A 21,938-nucleotide genomic window follows, 5' to 3' on the forward strand; every position below is an offset into this window, starting at 1 on the left:
TCACACTAAAAGGTTGAGGCAATTCAACAGAGCAGATCGGATATTTACCAGGCGGATATAACTGTACAAACACCTTTCTTGGTTGTTTCTTCTGAATTGACTGCATGCAGCGATATGCAATGATTTTATATGTTATGTGTGTTTTCAAACAGGCTGGTTGTATCAAAGTCTGCCTTTATCTATTAATAACAAGCAGCTGATCAATCGGGCCTCTGGAGCTTTTGAGACCGAGGCTGGTTTTGCCCTGCAGGGAGAGTGAGGACCAATCAGAGGTACCCAGGCTCATTATTAATTCAGAAGCTGTGGGACTTTATAGCTCTCTGCTCCACAGAGACTTCAGCACTGTGTCAGCATAAAGTGAATCCATCACAATTAGGTCTTCTTGGTATTGATTGGGTCTATTATGTTAAATGTATTTAAGCAACAATAATATTTGCCAGCACTGTTGGTCATGCATTGAATGTTAGCAACAACATAATTAAACATTATGCGGCCAAAACTTCTGGTAAACGTCTTAAAAGAATCAATAACTGTTGAGTACTTTTAATTCAATTTAGTACAATTAATATATAATAAATAAATAGTAATATACAAATAAAATATAAAATAAATTGTTATATTATTAGCTACTAGCTAGACTGATATCCAAACACAAACCGGAAGTTAACTTCGGGTCAGGCGTGTGTGTCAGATGGTACATTTTCATCAAATTTTCATCTAAATTATTCTCATTTTTGTCGCTGTCCTTGCAAATCCACGGATGTCTGAATTCACAGTTTTTTAGGAATTGGTGCCGTTTTTTAGGAATTGGAATAAACTTTGTACTTTTAAAATGATTAAATACTATGTTGTCAGAGACAAGCGCTTTTTAATAATTGGTTAGACATTTGCGAAACAGTCACAAACATGAGTTATGGTCGAAACATTTTTTGCAAATTTGCAGATGCAAGGTTTCTGAAGGACAGCAGTGCTTTTATTTATAAGCATGACTGTATTCATAGTCGTCCAAATCAGTCAAATTGATTATAAAAATTGTGTATGCGAAGGATATGAGGAATACCCAAGAGATGTTTTTACTGACCTGTCCTGCTACTGTTTCAATGGCGTTCAAATGTGAAATACTTCAAGTCTTATCATTTCTCTGTCATTGTGATGAGAATAACCACCTTGTGTGGAACATTCGTTCCAAAGATGACTAATCAAAATATTAATGTTCCAGTTCTCAGAGTTGGCAGCCAGTCAAACCGACTCTGGAAATCTTAGCACCGTATTAAAACAGACAAACGATGTGCAATGGACTTATTCTCTTATTTTAACAGATGTGAGTCTTACTTAATTTGAGGCTCGGCAGGTGGCCGGTGACTGCCTGTACTGCATCTTTTTATTCCACGGCCAGTGTGTGGTCTGGCCTAACCTAGTTCTGCCACATCATAGCTTATTGAATGTGGATAAAAGCCCCCGGGTGATTCTCTGTTAGTCGACCGCTGATCTCCCAGTGGTGTGATACAGCATGGCCCTTGACAGCTTAACTCGAAACAACACATCGTGAGGCTGTTTAATTAGTTCACACTCTTTGTGCCATAGACACCCTGAAGGAACGTGTGTGTACTTTGTATAAAACGTTTGCCGACAAAAATAACAATCATATTTATTACCAGATACTGACCTCATTGGTGAATTGTACTGGTATGTGGCATGTTCTTAAACAAACTCAAACTTTTATAAACATGAGCAACAGTTTATTTTCAACTATAGCACAAGTTTATTTGTGATTTGATGATTTTAGCAATACACAGCATGTGAGTTCAAGGTCTGTTGTGCGATGTGCATGCATATTTATGACCGGTTTGGCCTGAGGGATGTGAATATCTACCTTGTATTATGTTATTATCAGCATCCTGGGGCTATGCCAAAAGTTTCCGTGCAACGTAAAGGTCATTGTGATGGATTCAGTGGGTGGTGGAGCGGGCATTTGGCCTGTAAACCCCTCCTGTGGCTCAGAGGGTATTATAGAGGCATTACATTTGTTTATCCTTCATTTTGTTTGTGAAAGCGCAGCGGACGTAAACTTGTACGGAGCTCAGACAAGAAATACCTTAATCCTTTTACAGTAATGCGGAGAAGCATTTTAGGGTTGTGGAAAGCACCGCTGTTATTCCATCGTAATTGAAAACACGATAAGAACATACTGTATGGGGGTGAGTTAGTCCATGTCAATTAAAGTGAAGCTTTGTTCTATTAGTGGAACATTTAGATTAAACAAGTCTAGTTGTTCACCACTATTAGAGAAAGCGGCATTAAAGTGATCTTTCTTTCTTCTGCAGACCACAAAAGGAGATATTTTGAAGAATGTTGGTAAATGAAAACCCTTGAATCCCATTAATTTGCATTGGCTTTGTGTTCATACAATAGAAGTCAATGAAGACCAACGGTTCTTGGTTATCAACTTTTGAAATATATTCTTCTGTGTTTTACAGAAGAAAGAAAGTCATACGGGTTTCAAATGTCAAGAAGGTGTGTTTTTGGGTGAACTTCTCTTTTAAAGTGAAGCATAAAAGCAGCTAAAGCCTAAGGGGTTTTGAATATTTCTCTCATTATTTACGTCCTTTCATTTATTTATGGGCAACATAGAAATGTGGCGTGTTGATACTGTATGTAATTTTACAATAGACCACAGCTCATTCATTCAGAATTTATATTCTGTTTTACAGTTTTTTTTCTTCATATTAATGCAGAATGGTTGTAATATTAAAATATAACACCACAGAATCATTAAAGTAGCCCATAAGACAAGTTTATTTGTGTTATATTTTAAATTTAAATTAAAAATGACAATTCAAGTAAGCAAGTAAAAACGATCGCAACTTCCGGTTCACGTGAAGTTTAAAACTTCTGAAGCCATCTGATAGCTGCGTGAGGAGACGGCTGAGATTTAAATGTGAAGCTTGTAATTTCTACAAGACAAACTATTCCATTAAGGTGGTGCAGGGATGTCTGTTTAACAAGACCACCATTTTTTATGAGAAAGAAGCGTATTGACGTGGTGAGAGGGCAATACCGGTTTGTCTTAGTGGGAATATTTGTCATGAAGACCTTTGAGGGTGATCACACAGATCTATAGCTCGCAGTGTGCCACAATGAATTGGCCCTTCAGGAAATTCAGATTACTGCTTTCCTGCTGTTTCTGAAATGGGGGATACAAAGTATTTTGCCCAGCAATGAAATCAAAATGTGCAGCCTATTGACAAGGTTATGTGAGTCTGTTGGCCTGAGAAGAATGTGGCAGGAATGTTGAGCAAAAACAAAAATTTGACTAGCCATGAATCACTTAGACAGCGGTAGGATGGAGGTGAAGTGTCTGCTCATATTGGAAAATAAGGAAAGTAGCCATGAATTTGACTAATTGGCCAAAGCTTTGAGAATTTGAACAGTCGGCACATCCCACAAGAATTAATCCCAGTCTCTAACATCTTTTTGATATATCACTATTGCTGCTTTTGCCTTTTTGTTGTTTCAGTTTGGTTCTAGGGAGATGGTTACATTGGGTCTGGGTTTGGCATGATTGATTTAGCTTCTGCTGGTGGATACCTTAAGGAGATAGTTAACCCAAAAAGAAAAATCTAGTCATTTATTCAACCACTTGTATTTCAGAAGTCTTTCTTCGGTGAAACGCAAAATGAAGATATTTTGATAAATGTTTCAGTGGTTGCTCGTCTATAGAAGGGAAGTCAATGGAGGCCCAATGTTGTCTGGTTCTTAACATTCTTCAAAATATATGTTGTGTTATGCAGACATAGAAAGTTATACAGGTTTGGAATGACATACGGGTAAGTTAATGGTAAAAGGTTTCTCATTTTTAGAGTGAATTGCAACTGCACCACCTGGTATAAGCCATTTCTCTTCATTGATGACTGTTTATTCCCACACAAGTTCTTTCAATATAGAAAAACCCCAATGAAATACAAAATGCTAATAGATAGCTTTCTCCAGGCATTACAGGTGTACTGTTCCTAAGAAGTAGTTTGTTTAGAAGTAGTTTTCTAAATAGTCTGCAAATAGCACCAGAAGGGACCACATACAGAACATATTGGTATTGATGCATATGGCGCCTCTGTCAATGTGCATATGTGCACCTGCATGTGTCTGTGTGTTTTAACTACTGCAAGTAAACAATCTAAATGGCAATTCACTAGAGAGTGTGTCTCATGCTAATGATGACTGTTTAATTGAAATTACTAGAGAGACAGCAGTTCATATTACAGACTCTTGCCTCCCCTTCTCTCTGCATTGGCTGTGTGTGGCTTGGGCTGCAGCAGGAATTACCATTCAGTCTGAGGAGCCGAACGTCGCAGTGTCGACTGCTGCCCTCGACTTGGGAAGTTTTCAAGTTAATGTTTGTCAAACAAGCCTATGCAAACCCGCAGCTGCTTAACACTATCTTTATTGGCAGTCAAATGGATGCTGTTTGCACATTCATGCTTGGCATCACCACAAACATCTTTACAGAGAGCAATGAAAATTATATTCATGGATTCTCCATTTTTGGCCAAGACTGAGTTTGGCTGAAAAAACTGTCTTGACTTACAATGATACAAATCAATTGTTTTTATATTAACTGGCCGCTGGTCTATTTACTTATGTTGACTTTTGATTAAATCGTTCTACAATGAATAAGAATTGTACTGGCAGGTTTATGTGGCCAACATTGTAATTACGCTTAAACATGTATTCAATGGAGAAGCATGAATATTAAAAGAATTTAATCCACGAACTGATTTTATTTTTGGAGTCACTTTAAGATGGACAGATGCAGTACAGAAAGCAGATCAAACTAATAAAAAATAATTCTTAGTAGTAGTAGTGTTACTTGATGCCATAGAAAAAACAAAAAAAAACTAAACATACGCTGAAACACATTGAAGTCACTTAAGGGGCAATATAATTAAAAATAAATAATTCATAGTTTACGAAAAGGATGACAGCATTAAATATGAACAATATGATAATTTTTCTGTTTATGTGTTGCACTTAATATGAAGAGTTGTCAAAAACAAAGTAATGAACAACATTCAATGCGTATTTCAGCACAAAAGACCTAAAGGGCACTTGAATCCATGAGTCTTTGTTTTGATTCATGTTGTCAAACAAAGCAATTGGCCGAAATGAGTCAGACTTTCCTATGCTACATACGATAATGAGGACAATATTGAAAACTATGTTTGAATTTAGTAATAAAATGCAGGAAAAAGAAGCTTGTTACTGGAAATGCTGTCACGCTACTAAACAGAAGTCAATAGCATCACTGCATTTAGTTACTCGCCAACAATTCTGTATGGTTCTATGTTTTACCGGCCATGTGAATATGCTAACTTTTGCTTTATTTTGCTACAGTATATATGTTTACCATAAATAAGGATGTTCGTGTGGCATAACTACACAGTTTACTATTAGACAAAATGTTTTGTCATCCTACCTGGTGACATATTGGAGGTCTGCGGTAGTCGATATGCAAATAAGAATACTTGACCTTCTGACTCCACGATGAAGAATATTAGCATACTGCGGATAGGCGGTAGCTACACTTCGGTTCCGAGTCCATCAGAAACTGTTTGTTTCAATTTACATAACAAACGCAGATGTGTCGGGCAGATGTTGAAATCTATTGCATTACATTGTTGTTGCGAGGAAAGATTTCACCACAGATGAATATTGACATGAAACATATCTGCACGAATGTTTCCATTTGCGGGAGTGAGAACATCACATAGCAGTTTCCGGCATAACAATGAGAAGGAAATATACTTTAACACGAACTGAGTTTTTGATGTCTGTGGAACGTGAATGTGTCACACGGTCATTTAAAAAAAAGACATACAGTATAAACATACAGTATATATATATTTCGTCATCTAACAGGGCCATGCTAACCAGCTGACCTTTATCTCCTTGTCAGATCTGATGATATTTCGTCCTGTTATTTGTGGTATTTAACAAAGCCAAACAGATTTAGATCTGTTTATCTTTCAGTTGTTTTGCGTCTGTCCTCAAACCTGCAGCTTATCTGGAATCAAATTTTGTTTTGTCTTTTGTTTGACAGCATAGTATGCAGTACGTAAGCAATCTTCAAACTATAAACTGTTTAGATTTATTAAATAAAACATGACTGTCATGTCCATATTGCTATGCTCTGCTTCACTGTCGAATCACGTGGAGTATTCAGACAAGATCATACGTAAGAACAAGATACATAAAACAAAAAGAAAGTTAATAAGGTGTTTGCAAGCTCATGCCCACTTTAAAGATGTTTACTGCATATAAACAATCTGGTTTTCTTTATCCAATTCCAGACTTCTATGTTCTGTAAAACAGGGAATAGACATACATGTCAATTTAAATGGATTTATAAATTTACGGCAAATGCAATTCCCCAACAACAGAGGTTGTTCTTGCTATAGAAATTAAGCATTACAGTTTTTCTTAGCATCACTGTCAAAGACTGTGGTGACTTTTGACCTTTCTATATGAATAAAAAGGTCAAAACAAGCGAGTTAACATAATACGAAAGATGTTGTTCAGGTTAAGGGTGGATTACATAATCATTCCCTCGATGGAAGAACACAAAACCTATTTTCAAATACAACAAAAAAAACATTACGCCGCCAGAGTCTGTAGACGCTTTGAAGAGCACAGGTCATATATGCTTTATACTGGCTTCCTAAACATATGAAATAACAGATGCACTGTAAAGCCCGTGCATTTACTTGTCCTGAAAATCAGGCTATTTATAAGGTTTGTGAAAAACATCTTGTGTATTATGATGTTGTTATTTTTAAGCAGAAATGCACTTAAAAATACCCCACTGCTTGCAACCAGGGGAATTTTTATATGCTGTATATATAGTGTGTGTAAACATATTCTGATGTGAGTTTTCGAGAGCTTTTTAGCAGTCTGCTCGCCGCGCAGAGCTAACAGCAAAGTGATGGCAAGGGAAAACGATGCTTGCGTAGCCTACGCCGCGAGGAACGTGCAGGAGTTGTGGTGTGTCGCTGCAAAAGATGAAATGCTCTGCCATTGTCTGCAGGAGCCAACACCTGCAGTCATCGCACGTTGAGATAATTTGCTTAAAAAAAGACTTTGCTATTCATCCAGAGTAGAAATCCAAGGGAAAAGTCAACAGCAGAAATAACGCCTTTTCCTTCTGACAGGAGGGAAATCAGAATGAAAGGTCTGTTTTATGGGGCCTTAAATGCTGAGAACTCAGGCAGTTTTTGCGGGGGAATTACACTTTCTCATGTGCGCTCATTCTATTTCTCAATACGAGTAACACATTGCGTTCAGCTGCCAGCACAAACAAAACGCAGGGAAGGGAAGGATACAGAGGAGGAAAGTGAAAATCCTGTTGACTGGTTTTTGGAAGTTTTAATTCTGTTGTTTATAACACTCATGAAGACGTTAAAACAACCGAGGATTGATTTTACGTTCGGTTGGATTTGAACAGATGACCCAAGAATATCTGGAAGCAGGGTTTAGTCTATGGGATGTTAGACGCTGCAATTTATTAAAAAGCGAAGTTCTTAGGAACTCTTTAAATAGTGACACATGAGCAATGAAAGCTGGGGAGAGGAACGCTTCATAAAACATAACCCTGCTCTCCTCTTGGCGACCCTGTCTTTCCGGTGACAGACTGAGGAAATCTCATTTCCTCTCTTCAGGTCTCCCCGCTGCCTTTTTCATGAAGTTATAAGTCACTGTTCAGACAGGGCTTTGGGTGCACTCGCCCTCTTGTGGAGACAATGTTCAGTTTACCCCTCGGGATGAGAGGGTATTTTGCCAAAAAATTGTCTTATGTCCCTTTTGTGTCACTGTGATATTGTGACGGGAGGTGAATAGAATGGAGCTGATAATACAATTTTAAACAAAGAATTTCACATTTGTTGCAGAAATCAACCTACAGTCATGGCCAAAATGTGCAAGTTTGGAAAATTGACATGTGCTTTTTATTCAAATCTATTGTTTAAAAATGTTTTATTCTTGCGGCATGGTTGTTATTGCAGTGTGAATTAGTTTTTAGAATAATTTATGGCGGCTTGCACATGCACAATTGCTTACGGAGTTAAAGGGTTAATTCCTCCAAAAGCGAAGATTGTCATTATTTACTCACCCTCACTTTATTGAGGTTTAGTTGTCTTTTCCCTATTATACAATAGAGTCCTAAAACCGTTTGGTTTCAAACATTCTTCAAAATATATTTTTCTACAGAATTTTCATTTCTGGGTAAACTATTCACTATTTAAGGTTCTGGTGAATATTCAACAAATATTAATACCAGCTTAAACCGTGGTCCATGTGTTTTATTTCCAGTGAGATTTGTTTTTGAATTTCTTTTGTGTCCGACCCTTGATTGCAGTTTATATTATTTATTATTTTGGCCATTTTATACAATACACCTCCTCTTTTTATATTCTTAATGTGTAACCTGATATTGTGCAAATATACCCCACCGGACATCACCTTTGGCCACTACTGTATGTCTATATTCCTTATATTCAAAAGTACCCCAGTGGTGCACATCCCCCTGTTCATTGTCACATTAATATAAAATGTAACTGGACATTGCGCTCAGTGTACTCAGAATAGATTGTCATCACTGCCGCGTAACAGCGGTCGGCCAGAACTTCACTGCATGTAGAGGCATTCACAGCCTGATGCAAAGAGCAAGGCGTTAGAGGTTCGGAGTGTTTAGTGAAGTAGATGGGGGCTGTATGGAGATAAAGAAGCAGGCCAAAGGGAGGTGATTAGCTGGTGATTCATCAACTCTGCCCGCTGAGTGCCTTCACCGACGCTACTTTAATAAGCAAGCAGTGTGCAGGCCACGAGATGAGTACTGCCTCTAATGCTGTAATTTGCAGACTCTTGCGTTTCAGAGACACGGGGCAATAAAGCATGCAGACGATAAAAGTGATACAATTACCGGAGCTCTCCTGATGGCTAATTGCATCTGATCACATTCTATCCCCCTTGCGACGAACCCCGCTGAACCGCTTGGCATTAATGAAAGCATATCGGGGCCCGCTCGATCGCCACGGTCACTCTTCTTTCCAGCGGAAGTGGACGCGGGTTGCTACCCTGTGCCGTTGGTTGATTTCGTGAATTATGGAAAGCGGATGAAGTCCGCTTGTCCAGCCAACAATTAGAGCTCTAATATCATAACAAAGACCTGCGGAAAAGTCACAATGTTGACATGCTTCGTGACCTCATGTTTGCTTCCTATATTGCTGTAGGTCCTAATTGTTGTCTATGAAAGCGAAAACAATATCCTCTCTTTGTTCAGCCTAATGTTTTTCTATCCTAAGTGCTCGCTGAAACATTCATTTAGTGACTTTTAGTTGGGTTGGAACATAATTACTTGAAATATCACAGAATAGAAACTATTAATTTGGTCATTAACACACAAAATCATCTTTAGCTGCCCGGCCTCATTTTGTATGGCATGGCAAGCGAATGGACCATTAGATCACACATTACCGTGACTGTTTGTCCATATTACAACGTTCGACCGCATGTTACTGTGGAGATGCATCTCCTCATAAAAGCTCCCTCGATTTAGATTGAAGGCATCCTTTATTCTCATTATGTTCCAGTTTTGCCTGTTAAGAACTTAATGAGCTACAAGGGGGCCATTTTGTTCACCATTATGTCCGAGCGCGTTCTCAGAGGGCATATTTATGGCCTTTACATGTGGCGCCTTTGTTCAATTAGATTGAATAGAAAAACCCAGGAGAATGTGGACAAACAGTGGAAGAGTGAAAGCCTAAGTAATAAGGGTTCATCTTTGACAGAGTCGCTCTTTGGGTCAGCCGTGCAGACGGATGATAACAATGCACCGACCTGTTAGGATGCCTGTGGGCTCCATAAGTGGTGTTGACCGTCTCTGGTCATTACTGAATTTCACGCTGAGTAGCCTGTTAGCATATCTAGAATTGGCACGAGATAGGAAGAGAGAGACTTTTTTTGTGAATTTGTGACACACTGTGGAATGGGTAGTTGCAGTTTGTTGGTGAAACTGAACCATTTCAAGCGTTTAATGTCAAATGATTAAATTCTGCTTGTCCCCTTGACTGCCCTTGAGCATTTCGGTAGTGCACTTTTGTCTGTGACCTTTTGATAAATGTCAGTCCAGTTGTAAAAATGGAACAATAAAATTATTTCTTAATGTAACACTTCATCATGTCAACTCTCTTATTTTTCTAATGAGGAAGCTCATTTTTCAGTCCGCTTGTGTCAAGTCCTTTTCCTAAAATGCAATGGCATTTAAAATGTACGTGTTCAACAGATTAAAGATTTAATCACTTGTCCATACATTTTCACTTGTCTGAGGCATTTTTTATGAAAGTTAAGCATGAATAAATTGTTTTTAAGAGAGTTCTGTTATAATCTTGAATTTACATGTCACTTTTAAGATTGCGATGTGGACCATGCATTATTAAACGCAGAAATTCTACACAGTATTTTTGTCTGGTTTTGCACATATCTCAAAAGTATTACTTAAAAGTATTTACTGAAGGAGAAAAATGTCCTAAGATGTTAAGTTTATGCTTAAACTAAGCAAAAATATCTTCCAATGGGGTAAGAAAAATAATCCTTAATTAAGTTTTCCCTCTTTATTAAGTACCTAATTCAAATAACCCCTTTGGCTTTTGCTTGTTTTAAGCACAAAGTTGCTTAACATTTATATAACTTTAAAAAAAAAGATTTTACCTGTATATAACTCCTTTTTGTGTGGAACAGAATTATGAGAATTGTGGTTTTGTACCCATACAATGGAAGTCAATGGGGGCCAATGTTGATCCGTCACCAAGAAACTTCAAAATATCTTCTGCAGAATATATAAAGTCATACAGGTTCGGAATGACATGAGGGTGAATAAATGATGAAAGGATTAAAATGTTTTGTGAACTACTTATAAACACAAAAAACTGAAATCATACATTAAAATAAAAATTATAGGGGTTTTGAAAAGATTCCGTATTATAAAAAAGTATGTGATATACTGTAAATATATTTATTGTCACTTTGCTTACCATATTTTTTGTGTCATTTCTGAAACCGAAAGCTTTTTATGGCTATGGTCTAAGTTTTCGGTTTAAATTTGATTACAGTGAACATGCTGGAGATGAAGTACACCAAGTAATTTGTCTGCCATGTAATGGACAGCCATGTACTTTCTGAAATGTCACTCACATCACCCTGAACTGTTAACCATTTTGTTCCAGTTGGAGCCGATCACATCCTCCTGGGGGATGACTGCCACAGTTATGACTACCTTCTAATACAGCGTGAAAGATTTACGAACTGTAGTGTGTAAGTTAATTCATGCACAAATAAGCCCGTCTGCATGCGGAGCTAAGGTGATGTGTCTGGAGAGGTAATGGAGACCCGCTCAGATTAACTGAATGTGACGTGATTGAATCTCTCTTTACGTGAGCGCTAAACATCCGTCTGTTTTCGGGCTAATCTGTATAGTATAGTGAATTTGAGAAATACGATGTTTGGCCTGTTCGCTGGATGACTCCCGCATCCCTGCTGTGCCGTCTGTCGAGGTTTGTTGATATTAGAGAACTCAAGATCCGATACTTTGAGTGTTAGAAGACTGCCGAGACATCCTGCCCCACCAGGTTTATGTGATATAAAAACACATCATAAAGCATGCGAGCTCTGGAGCAATAATAGCTTCTGACAGTTGTTTTGTAATCTCGGAGTGCTATTCTTTTGTTGTCTAAAATGATCTGGGTCTCAGTATAAGCAGAAAATGTGTTACTTCTGCTGGAGTTTATATGAAATAAAATTAGATTGAACCAAACCATAATATTTTGAGCTTCAAGAGTGTTGGGAGAGTACCTTTACACTTACATCTTTATTCAATTACACTGACCCTTGTGATTTCTACCCTGCAATAATTAATACCGGTCCTTAAATGCAATGACTCGGTGAGATGTGACTTGGCGGGTGGCGTGCCGTGCTTGCACCGCGTGACCTAAGTTTAATTCTCACTTGTGCCATTTTACTCCCTCCCTAGCAATGATCTTCTCATTGTTAGTAGTGCAAAACTCTGAACACAAAAGTTTGATCCCTTTGACATTATTACATCATGCTATATAATTTTTACTTCACAGGTGGTGTCTTTGGGGAACTCATGAAGGCTCAATGAGAAGTTTTTATTGATAAGCTTTTGATGGTGTCATTGATAATGTCCTGGATCTCCTTTGTGAACATCTGGTGATCTTTAGACCGCTTCTCAATAAAAACACATTGCTATGAAAGACTGCTCAATAAAATGTTACAAAATTTTGATTAATATATCTTTATATCTTTATTCAAGCGTTTGTATTGACGATATATCCAACACAATCTCACGGCAAAACAAATTCATAACTATTTGACGAGCTGGCTAATTTGTGTGTATTAGTGTCTGTGTAGGGGTGGGGCTACATTATTGGCCAATTCCAGCGTTATGGATGTGACATTTTCAGTCAAAGCTTGAAATATAAACTGTTGTATTTATTGCTAATATATTGAATGATCTGTTTATGTTTCCCACCCTAAACCCCTTTTGACCAGACATGAAAAAAACATCAGACTGTACACTTTGCATGTATATCAGATGAAAAGGGTGTTTCAAGAGACAACATACTTTGTAGGATTTCTGTGAATTAAAATGCATAAACCAGAAGCAGTAATACCCAACAAACGCTAAACAAATAGATAATGCAAATTTTAATGTGCACATGAGGAATTAGGACTTTAAAGTTACATATGTGACAATTCTGAAGGCCGCTCTTATCTGACTGTGTGAAATCATGCTTTAAAAATAATAATTATAAAAAATGTTTGAAGAGAGGGTATTTAAACCACCAAATATTAACATATGAGATATCAGTATAACTTTATTTTTCTACGGTAAGGTCGACTTCTGCATGGAATGGGAATTTCTTCTAATGATAATACGATTTTGATGTTTCACATTGTACAAATGATTATGAATTAGCCACCTTGTAAAATGATTACGAATCATGTGACATCCGGCTTATATGTCCCATTGTCCTTTGCCTTTTAGATGAGACCACACCAGGGTCCTCCGCGGTATTGTTTGCTTATTGGGGCTGGAATATAGTTTATATAAATTAATGTAGCTTTGATGTTGACAGCTGTTGCATATATGCATATAGCACATACTAATTTGCATGTACATGGCAAGTGGCATTATGCATACTTACCGAGAGGCTATTTAATGCTGGTTTGGCTGAAAAACACTGGCAGTAATGAGTGAAGGTCAGACCAATTAATGCAGTGGTAAGAAAACAACAGCAGGCTCCTGCTCACAGCAGAGCGGCTCTATTAGTTTAATTTTGCTTATCGTCTCGCTTTTCCCCCTGTAGTCAGGTACAGACTCAATCAGCCTTTTGGAAAGCCGCCTCATTGTACAGCCGCTGGAGCTCAGGCATGATAACCTGAAGCGACTTCTATTAATTTTTCATTATTTCATTAAATTGCAAGTCCATTGTGCCTTTGGATGTGTGCTGAAGCATCCAGTCTCTTGGCTTGCTGCTGTCAGCTATATGTCAGGTTCTCTGTGGCTGGGCATTTTTTTATTTTTCTATTCAGCCGTGCTGGAAATTGTTTTATTTGAGATTTCTAAGGAGATTATTTGTGAATGAGTATGCATTACCTTCGATTCGTCCTGCAAATGGATGATGACAGAAGGAAATGTATTACACTTTATTTCACTCAATCTTCGTATATATGAGGCTTTATCTATGTTTCATTGCAGTCGATACTCTTCAGAGAAAGGAATTTGAATTTGAAATTTGCTTCCAAAAGGTGGCATTACTTAGTATAGGAAATGCGATCAAATGGTCACCATGGGAATGTTTTACGTGCAACATGTCTCTTGTATGTTGTTTCCATGTTTGTTTCTGATCCCACCTGTCTGCTGCCATTGTGTTTACGCTTTGGCTTTACATGAACCTGTTGCATTCGTTGTTGTTGTTGTTTTGCAGTGATTCTTTTTTAATTTCGATCAAATTGGCTTCAAAAGTCAAGTTGGCTTTATAAGTTATTTCAACTAAAATTTTACAATGTTTTCACATTGAGCTAACCAATTTTAACTTATATATAAGTTACATCAATTTATCCACAGACCACAATTGAAATAATCTTGAATGAAATGGCTTTGAACGTGATTGTACTTAAAGATTTAGGCATTTTTGCAGTGATAATAGTAGATACTAAAAATGTATAAAACATTTTGCAAGCTGCATGTATCACAAATATCTACAATCTATATTATAAGAGTTCTTGTACGAATGGTCAATATATAAAAAATTGAAAGTATTTGGTAATGACAACATTATTTCAGAGTCACATGACATTTACAGCTGAGTGTAATTGGCTAAAATTCTTTGCAACTCCCACAAGCACCTCCAAGGGGTCCCGCTGAGATAAATGGCTGATAGCTTTCTGCAGGTGTTACACTCTTCCTTGCTGTTAGAACAGAAGACAGGTGGTGTGTGAGAGACACATGCGTGAGCTAACCCAAGGACTTGAGCCCTGCCGTGTTACACAAAGTGTAATAAAGAAAACGGGAAAGTAATAAATGACAAAGTCTATAAAGGAGACAAACACTGGAGCCCCCTGTTATTCAGTAATAATGCTGAGAAACAGATCTGAGCTCTAAGCCCTACATCAAACCTGATGTTATGTCTGATACAGCAGGTAATAAGGCAGTGGGAAATACAATTAGACCACACGTGGAGAGTTTTAAGATGACACAGAGAAGATAATGAGGACGTACATTGTCCTGCTCTCCTGAAGGAGAAGAGGATGTAAGTGTCCCCGGAGACAGTGCAAGTAATCAGATGCTTGTGAGATGAGAGTACAGAAGCAGTATAGACTCTGTATATCAATCTGAAGGGATCTGGGTTATGCTCAGCCTCTGTGCCAAAAACTGAGCTAAAATCCACATTGTGCTGTCAGTTTGATGAAGAATGTGCTGCCTAAAGGTGGACGGTTTTGTGACGTGAAGACAGCTGGCTAAGAGGACAAACAAGGCTTGTGGAAAGAAAAATTCAGGTGTAGCTGAATAAATGAATACATAGTTGTAACTTATAGTTGAATGTTGTCATTTCACAAGCACAGCTGCATCCAAAACAACATGTACTGTACTGGTGACTATCAGATATAAGGAATAGAGGAAGCAAATAAAGAAGCATATGGGTCACACATTTAAATTAAAATATAATATGCAATATGGCAATGCAGTATGTAAAATTGTAATGCACTTGTGTATTTTTCATTTTAAATTCACATTGAATTATGCTGTATTCACCCTGCAATATGTAAATGAAAATGCAATCCAATGTTTGCTACATTTAACATATTATTTTGCTTCAGGTTTTCTTGATCATCTTAAACATATCATTTGTTCAGGTAATGCATTTTTGGGCTGTCAAATCGATTAATTGTGATGTGTGTGATGTTTTTATTTATATGTATATACAAATTATGTGCAATATATATTTCTTAAATCGTTATTAAAAAAGATATTAATTATATACACGCGTATTTATGCATGTGCATGTTTATACATGTACATATACATAAACGTGCGCGAATAAAAATACACAGCACACATGTCAATTTTATGTACTGTAGACAAAGTTTTTATACAAACAAACTGATCGATTGATCACAGTTCATCGATTTGACAGATGAAGCATTCATTATGTACGTATCATTTTGCAACTTATAAAGCGTTCAAATGTGTATCTGAATGAAATATAAAAAAACTAGTGTATGAACTGGCACATGTTAACTATATTCTTACATTTTTATTTTCATTCTGCACCTGATGTGCCATATTTTTACATATACATTCTAAATTGACCTTTGCTACCTGCATGCTTCCAAATACAAGGAATATGGTAATAAATACTTATATTCCGATCTGTGGATCACATGTAGCTATGGTAAAGATTCAGAATAGTAAAAAAACTGTCACAAAGCTACTTTAAGGGTGCTTGTTTGGCCTTTCTGGAGCTTTACAGACTGGTCATTATAAACTGTTGTCGTATTGAAAAAGCTACTTATTGATTCCTCACAATTGTGTCCCACAGAGAAAATAACAGCATGCCAGTGCAGAGTGACACGAGGTTAAATAAAAGTGTCCACATTTTAAATTATGGGTAAACTGTTCCTTTAAGTTGCTGTATTTAATCACGCTTCTGTCTTGTATTATATTTTAAAATGGCAATAGGGAATATGATGTTGAACGCTCTGAGTTCAGATGAAAAATGTGTTTCATTCAGAGGAGTATGTAGGTCCTCAGTGGTTAAGGCCTGGGGTTGCTCATATACTGATAGGAAACCCCTACTGAGCGTCTTCATATCGTCACACTGAGATATGTGCTCCTCGGGTCCTGCACACATCACTCGCTATTCATATGTAAAACACAACTCAGAATACGAAACTAAAGTACTAATAAAATAACTTTCTAGGGTTTAAGTTTCTAAATCTTCCAGGAATATAACTTTTTAATGGTCTTCTCCTTTGCTTTAAATCTATTCGAAAAACACAATTCGGTTTTTATTGGTCCTCGGGGAGATGATAAATGCAGAGGTCACTAGCTGGAGCAACATGAATAAAATACAAAATATACTAACCTTGAGAAAGTTATTTATTAAAACTCAGGAAGCCTGAGAACATAACCCCATGTATTCAGTTCCTGTTAATATCCAGAAGGGGCAATTTAACTCTTGCGCACTGGGCACAATGGTTAAAAACCATAACCACTGGCATTGCCCTGGGATGACATTGCAACTTGGCAACAGGGTTTCAAATAAATGACTAGTGAGGTATACAATATTGCACGAGCTCCGGCCTGTTATCGCTGTTGAGAAACACCTCATGAGTGCAGCACACCGCATCTGTGATCACAAAGTCCAAAGGGTCTCCAGAGCAGCTCCACCCCGCTGCTGGCCGTCTGCTCTGTCTGCGCAGCTTCCTTCTGCCATCACCACAGAGACAGTGAGCTCATTCATACCTATTTTTTTCTGTTTAGTGGGGAGATTCTGAGGAAAATAGCCTAAGGAAATTACATATTATAAGCTGAATAAGTAGTTTGGATGGAGCAAAGCAGAATAACTGTGTTATCAATCAGCATGGTGACTGATGAGGAACTTAGAATCGTATAAACGTCAAAGGGAAATTCAATAGAAAATTTCCTTTCGCGCATACGTACCCACATCCTGTCTGACGGTTAACTGTGCACTCGGAATAACGTTGAAAGGTGGAATTAATGTTCTGTTTTAAAGTAATACAAAGAATGGACGTTAAACATCGTAAGGAAATTATGTGTGTCACGAATGCATATCCTGTAGAAAGAAATCAGACATTAGAGCCATCGGACATTTTGACAGCGTAATAAAAACAAAATGCCAGTCAAAATGTTTCAATATGTTTGCAAGGCAGGGTGCTCGTAAATCACTGTAATATAAAAAATTCATACGTATTAGAAGGATTAGGACTGTATCACATAATAGTGCAATATGTCCATATAATCCAATGAGAAAAAAGAATTGAGTTTGTGTCTGTGGGTGAAGGGGTTGATGTGGGGGTGAGGCGAAGATTAAAGGCATCTTGCACCAATTTTTTTATTTATTTCATTTGGTGGTCCGGGTTCACTCAGTGCCCTTGGCAAAATAAAAAAAATTATCCCTTGTTTTCCTAGTCGTGTCTTGCAAAAAGCAGGCACTGGTTTAGGCATTTTCTTTGGGAATGTTCTGTACTATGTGTCTCGTACTTGATTTTAAAATACAAAGTTGCATAAAAGTTGCATTTAAAGGTACAGTGTATGAAATTTGCAGCATGTAGTGGTAAGGTTGTAAATTGCAACCAGCGGTACGCCCCCCTCCTTTCGAAGCACTACGGTGGCTGACACAGGACTAAGATCACATTCTGGCTTTTTTGGGGAAGGAGATATTTATGAAACATGTTCTGTAGAGCAGTTTGTCTTTTTTCTACTGTTTGTCTACATTTCTACTGTAGATACAACGTGGTGAATTTCATGTAAGAGGACCCGTAGTGTATTCACGTAGATAGAATAGCTCATACTAAGGTAATAAAAACATAACATTATGTACAATCCTATACACCTCTGAACACATAGTTATGTATTTTGCATTTCTGTCAATAGATCCTCCAAAATATGACACACTGGACCTTGGTTAACAAGGGAAGCATTTGGAATGCACGCACATACGAACGTGTTTCATTGTCATTCTCAAAACGATAAAATCTAATTTGCTTCCTTCTAGACAACATATGTGCAACACATGTCAACACGTAGGTCCTTCATGTACAGTCCTCTATAGACCCCCTGTCTTTCTTTCTAGCGAACATGTGTGTTTTGTGACCTGTGCTCTTTTATAATCCATTTGCTGTTCTGCAAGCCCTCTCTCACCTCCACATCCGCCTTTATGCATTTATAGTTCTCATTGTGCATGTGACGGGGCTCCCAGGAGAAGCCCATGGCCCCCGGTCAGGTTATAACAAGGTGAGCGAACCATATCGCCTGCCTCTCACCTATCCTCAATATCGTATGAAGTCCTCTCTCGCTTGGCAAGCCGCTCGGAGCTCCACAGAAAAGACGGCTCGCTTTGGCTTCAGAATGCCAACGAGCGCCGATATCTCTGCAGCACCTGGATGAGGTGACTGTGAGCGTAAAATGAATTCTTTAGCAGCTGGAAAAAATTCTTCACAGGATGTCACCCACAGTGAATGCCCGCCGGGCTAAAGGTGCTCGCAATTCAAATTTGCGTCGGAGCCCTTGATTCAAAGGGCATCGCTTTCAACAGGCGAATGAGAATGCATCGAGAAGTATGGAAAGTATGTATCTTGTGTTGTCAGGAGAGAGTAGAACAATGTTTATGTGGCTGCTTGTGGCTGTGTTGTACGCCCAAGGCGTTTTTCTGATGTACACTGCTGTCATATCTCTTATACGTAATTATAATAACAAATGTTTTTGCCTTTTATGTGTTTGTATGTAAAAGCAAATATCGTCCATGGAAAGACTATTAATCGTGAACGAAATCAAATGAATCATACTTCATATTTCAAATTAATCACTCCTACTGAATATAACAGTATCGTCTTTGTCATACACAGTTTAATTACATTCCGTCACACAGAGAAAATTGAAAATTTTTCAATTTTCTTTTCTTTTTTTCACCCTTCCTTTTCCCTCACCACATTCAATCAATGCTCATTATAAAACAAAGAAAGACAGCTCTTGATTACCGTAGTTGGTATTCAGTCTTGGAAACATTTCTACACCCTTTAAAATCTTTTCAAGTCATTTCTGATCTGTCTTGCTCCTCGGAGAGCACTGCGGGCCCTCGCACGGCTCACGGATAAATCAATGAAGAGCCACAGGCAATCCTGACAAAGCTTTATTCAGAGAGCAGACTCATACAACTGCCTGCCCGTAATGTCCAAGTGTCAGGATTGGCCAAACTATTTTTCGGAGAAGTCGAATGCGGTGGAATTCAGCACGGGTGGAATGTAAATTCGATTCAATAATTAAAAAGGTGAATGCCCTGAATGGGGGGTTTTAATCTTTTATCACACGGTGGTTTTCTTTCTTTTCCATACTGCCGCGTTGCACCTCTGTGGTCCTCTCCTGAGATTTATTTTGTGAAGAATCCGACAATACAAGCTCGCTCCTCCACGGAGTGACTCTTTGAAGAGAGTTGGCATTTCTGTAGATACAGCAAAGAAAATCAATTTCCCATTGACCCCGGCCCTATTCCATGCTGCTCTGCTGAAACGCATGCTTTGGTCTGGCTGGACGGCTGTGCGGATTGTTTCATGATAAGGTCTGAGGCGTTTACTTGGCCTCTCCACTCATGTAAAAAGATGCCGACGTTTCTGTCCGTCTGTGTTTCTTCAATGATTCTCAAGCGCACACAAGCATACTTTATCTGCGTGTATGTTTTAGGAAACAAATGAGAACTTGAGAACTGTGAACACACTGTATTATGACATTAATCCAAAAAAGCTTGAAGATGCATAGAAAAGATTGAGAGCGCCATCTTACTGTACATAACAGATCCCAAAAGAAGGTATCTTGAAGAATGTTGGTAACCGAACAATGGCTGCACATTCACTTCTGTTGTAGACACAAAACCAAATCAAGTCAATAGGTACCACCATTGTTTTTATTTTAAGTTCAGGAGGAGAAGGTGCAGATAACTTGGCCGCCTGACTTTCCATGACTTATCTCACAAATAGGATAACTAACCCAGCTCGGGAGAAACCCCCAACAAATAGACCAGACTCCTTACCCTCATTCGCTCTACATTTGAAATGATAAAATAATTTTCTATTCGGGGTGAACTATCCCATTATACATTATTAGCAGAAATGTTAATTGTTTATTGTGACACTCTGAATTTGTACACTGTTGTGTGTATAACTCCAAGATAAGCAGTATTTAACAGTGTTGGTGACACACACTGCATTACACAAACATTCCCTGATGTGTTCAACCATGCACACACACCCCACACACACACATATTAACTGCAAAACAGTCATTGTTGTGGCTACTGAGCAGCATAATTGATATGCAGAATATGAGTGGTATCAGGCAAAACAGCTTGACCTTTATGAGTTACATCACTTCAGATTTAATATGCAAAATGATGAGTCAAGCTGTGTATTCATACGAGGTAATCTGCTTCCAGGACAACCTGCTAATTCGCCATTCCTGCGCATAATTAGATTGGCATATTTCAGTAATGGCTTTTCCTCCGTAATTACAGATTGTAGTTTACTTAAACGGGCAGAGGGACAAATGAAATGACCATACTGCTGCTGTCAGGGTGAGTGATGAATTTCTAACTCGCACGTGTCCATTTCAGATTGTGATGTTGTCGTAATGCGTGACAGAACGAACGGTTTGATGTCGCGCCCCCTCATCGCTGCTAGCCCCCTACAGAAATGACTGACTAATTGTCTCCGTTGTCAATGTCACAGGTGAGAATTTTAACAGATATCTATCGGCTATTTTTATACCTCAAAGAGAAGTGACAATTTATGCTAATATAAGATTTTCATGTTTGTTTTCTGCCACACTGGAACAAAAACAATCCAAAGCTTCCCCTAAACTAGGGTCCCTAACTGACTTCAAACCTCTGCTGATGAGCACAACCCTCCCGCTATGATTTTAAAATGCATTAATATGAATAAAACTTTTAGTTTCGTCCCCACAGGTCTAGTGAGCAAAGTAAGTTACACTATTCTTTTTTCCCATCAACCGCCCCCTCCATATAATTGGCCCGGTATTTTCTTCACCATGATTGAATTCATCAGGCATCTTTTGTGCGCGCGTGCCGCTTTGAGAGGCAGGGGTGTGGAGCTGCTTATTTATATTTATGAATTCGCACAGTTTGCCCTAGTGTGAAATAATGGGTCATTCCAACACAACATGAAGCGGCGAGGCTGAATTTCAAATGGATTTCCAGTTTCGCACCACTGAGCTCTATGAATGCTGAGCACACGGAGGAAAGTGAGAAGTAGGGAGGGCAGGAGAGCGATGGAGTGAGAGAGAACAAGAAAGCGGAGATATATACTGTAGGTGCATATGAGTTTAAGAGGCTGAGTAGGAGACCACACAGAACCGTCATTGTTCCGGTCACTGGCTTCATTATTAAGAGCCGAGGCACAAATGTAGAAGCCCTCCATGGCACGCGCTCTATATAGTGTACAGCGGGATCAACCGTAGTTGTTGACATCCTCTGCGCAATACAAATTTACCGCAAAACTACAGCGTTACAAGCAAAGTGGACCTGTGCCAGTAAACTTTTCGGTGAGAATCTGGT

Source organism: Barbatula barbatula, assembly GCF_947034865.1.
Source record: "Barbatula barbatula genome assembly, chromosome: 22".
NCBI lineage: Eukaryota > Metazoa > Chordata > Actinopteri > Cypriniformes > Nemacheilidae > Barbatula > Barbatula barbatula.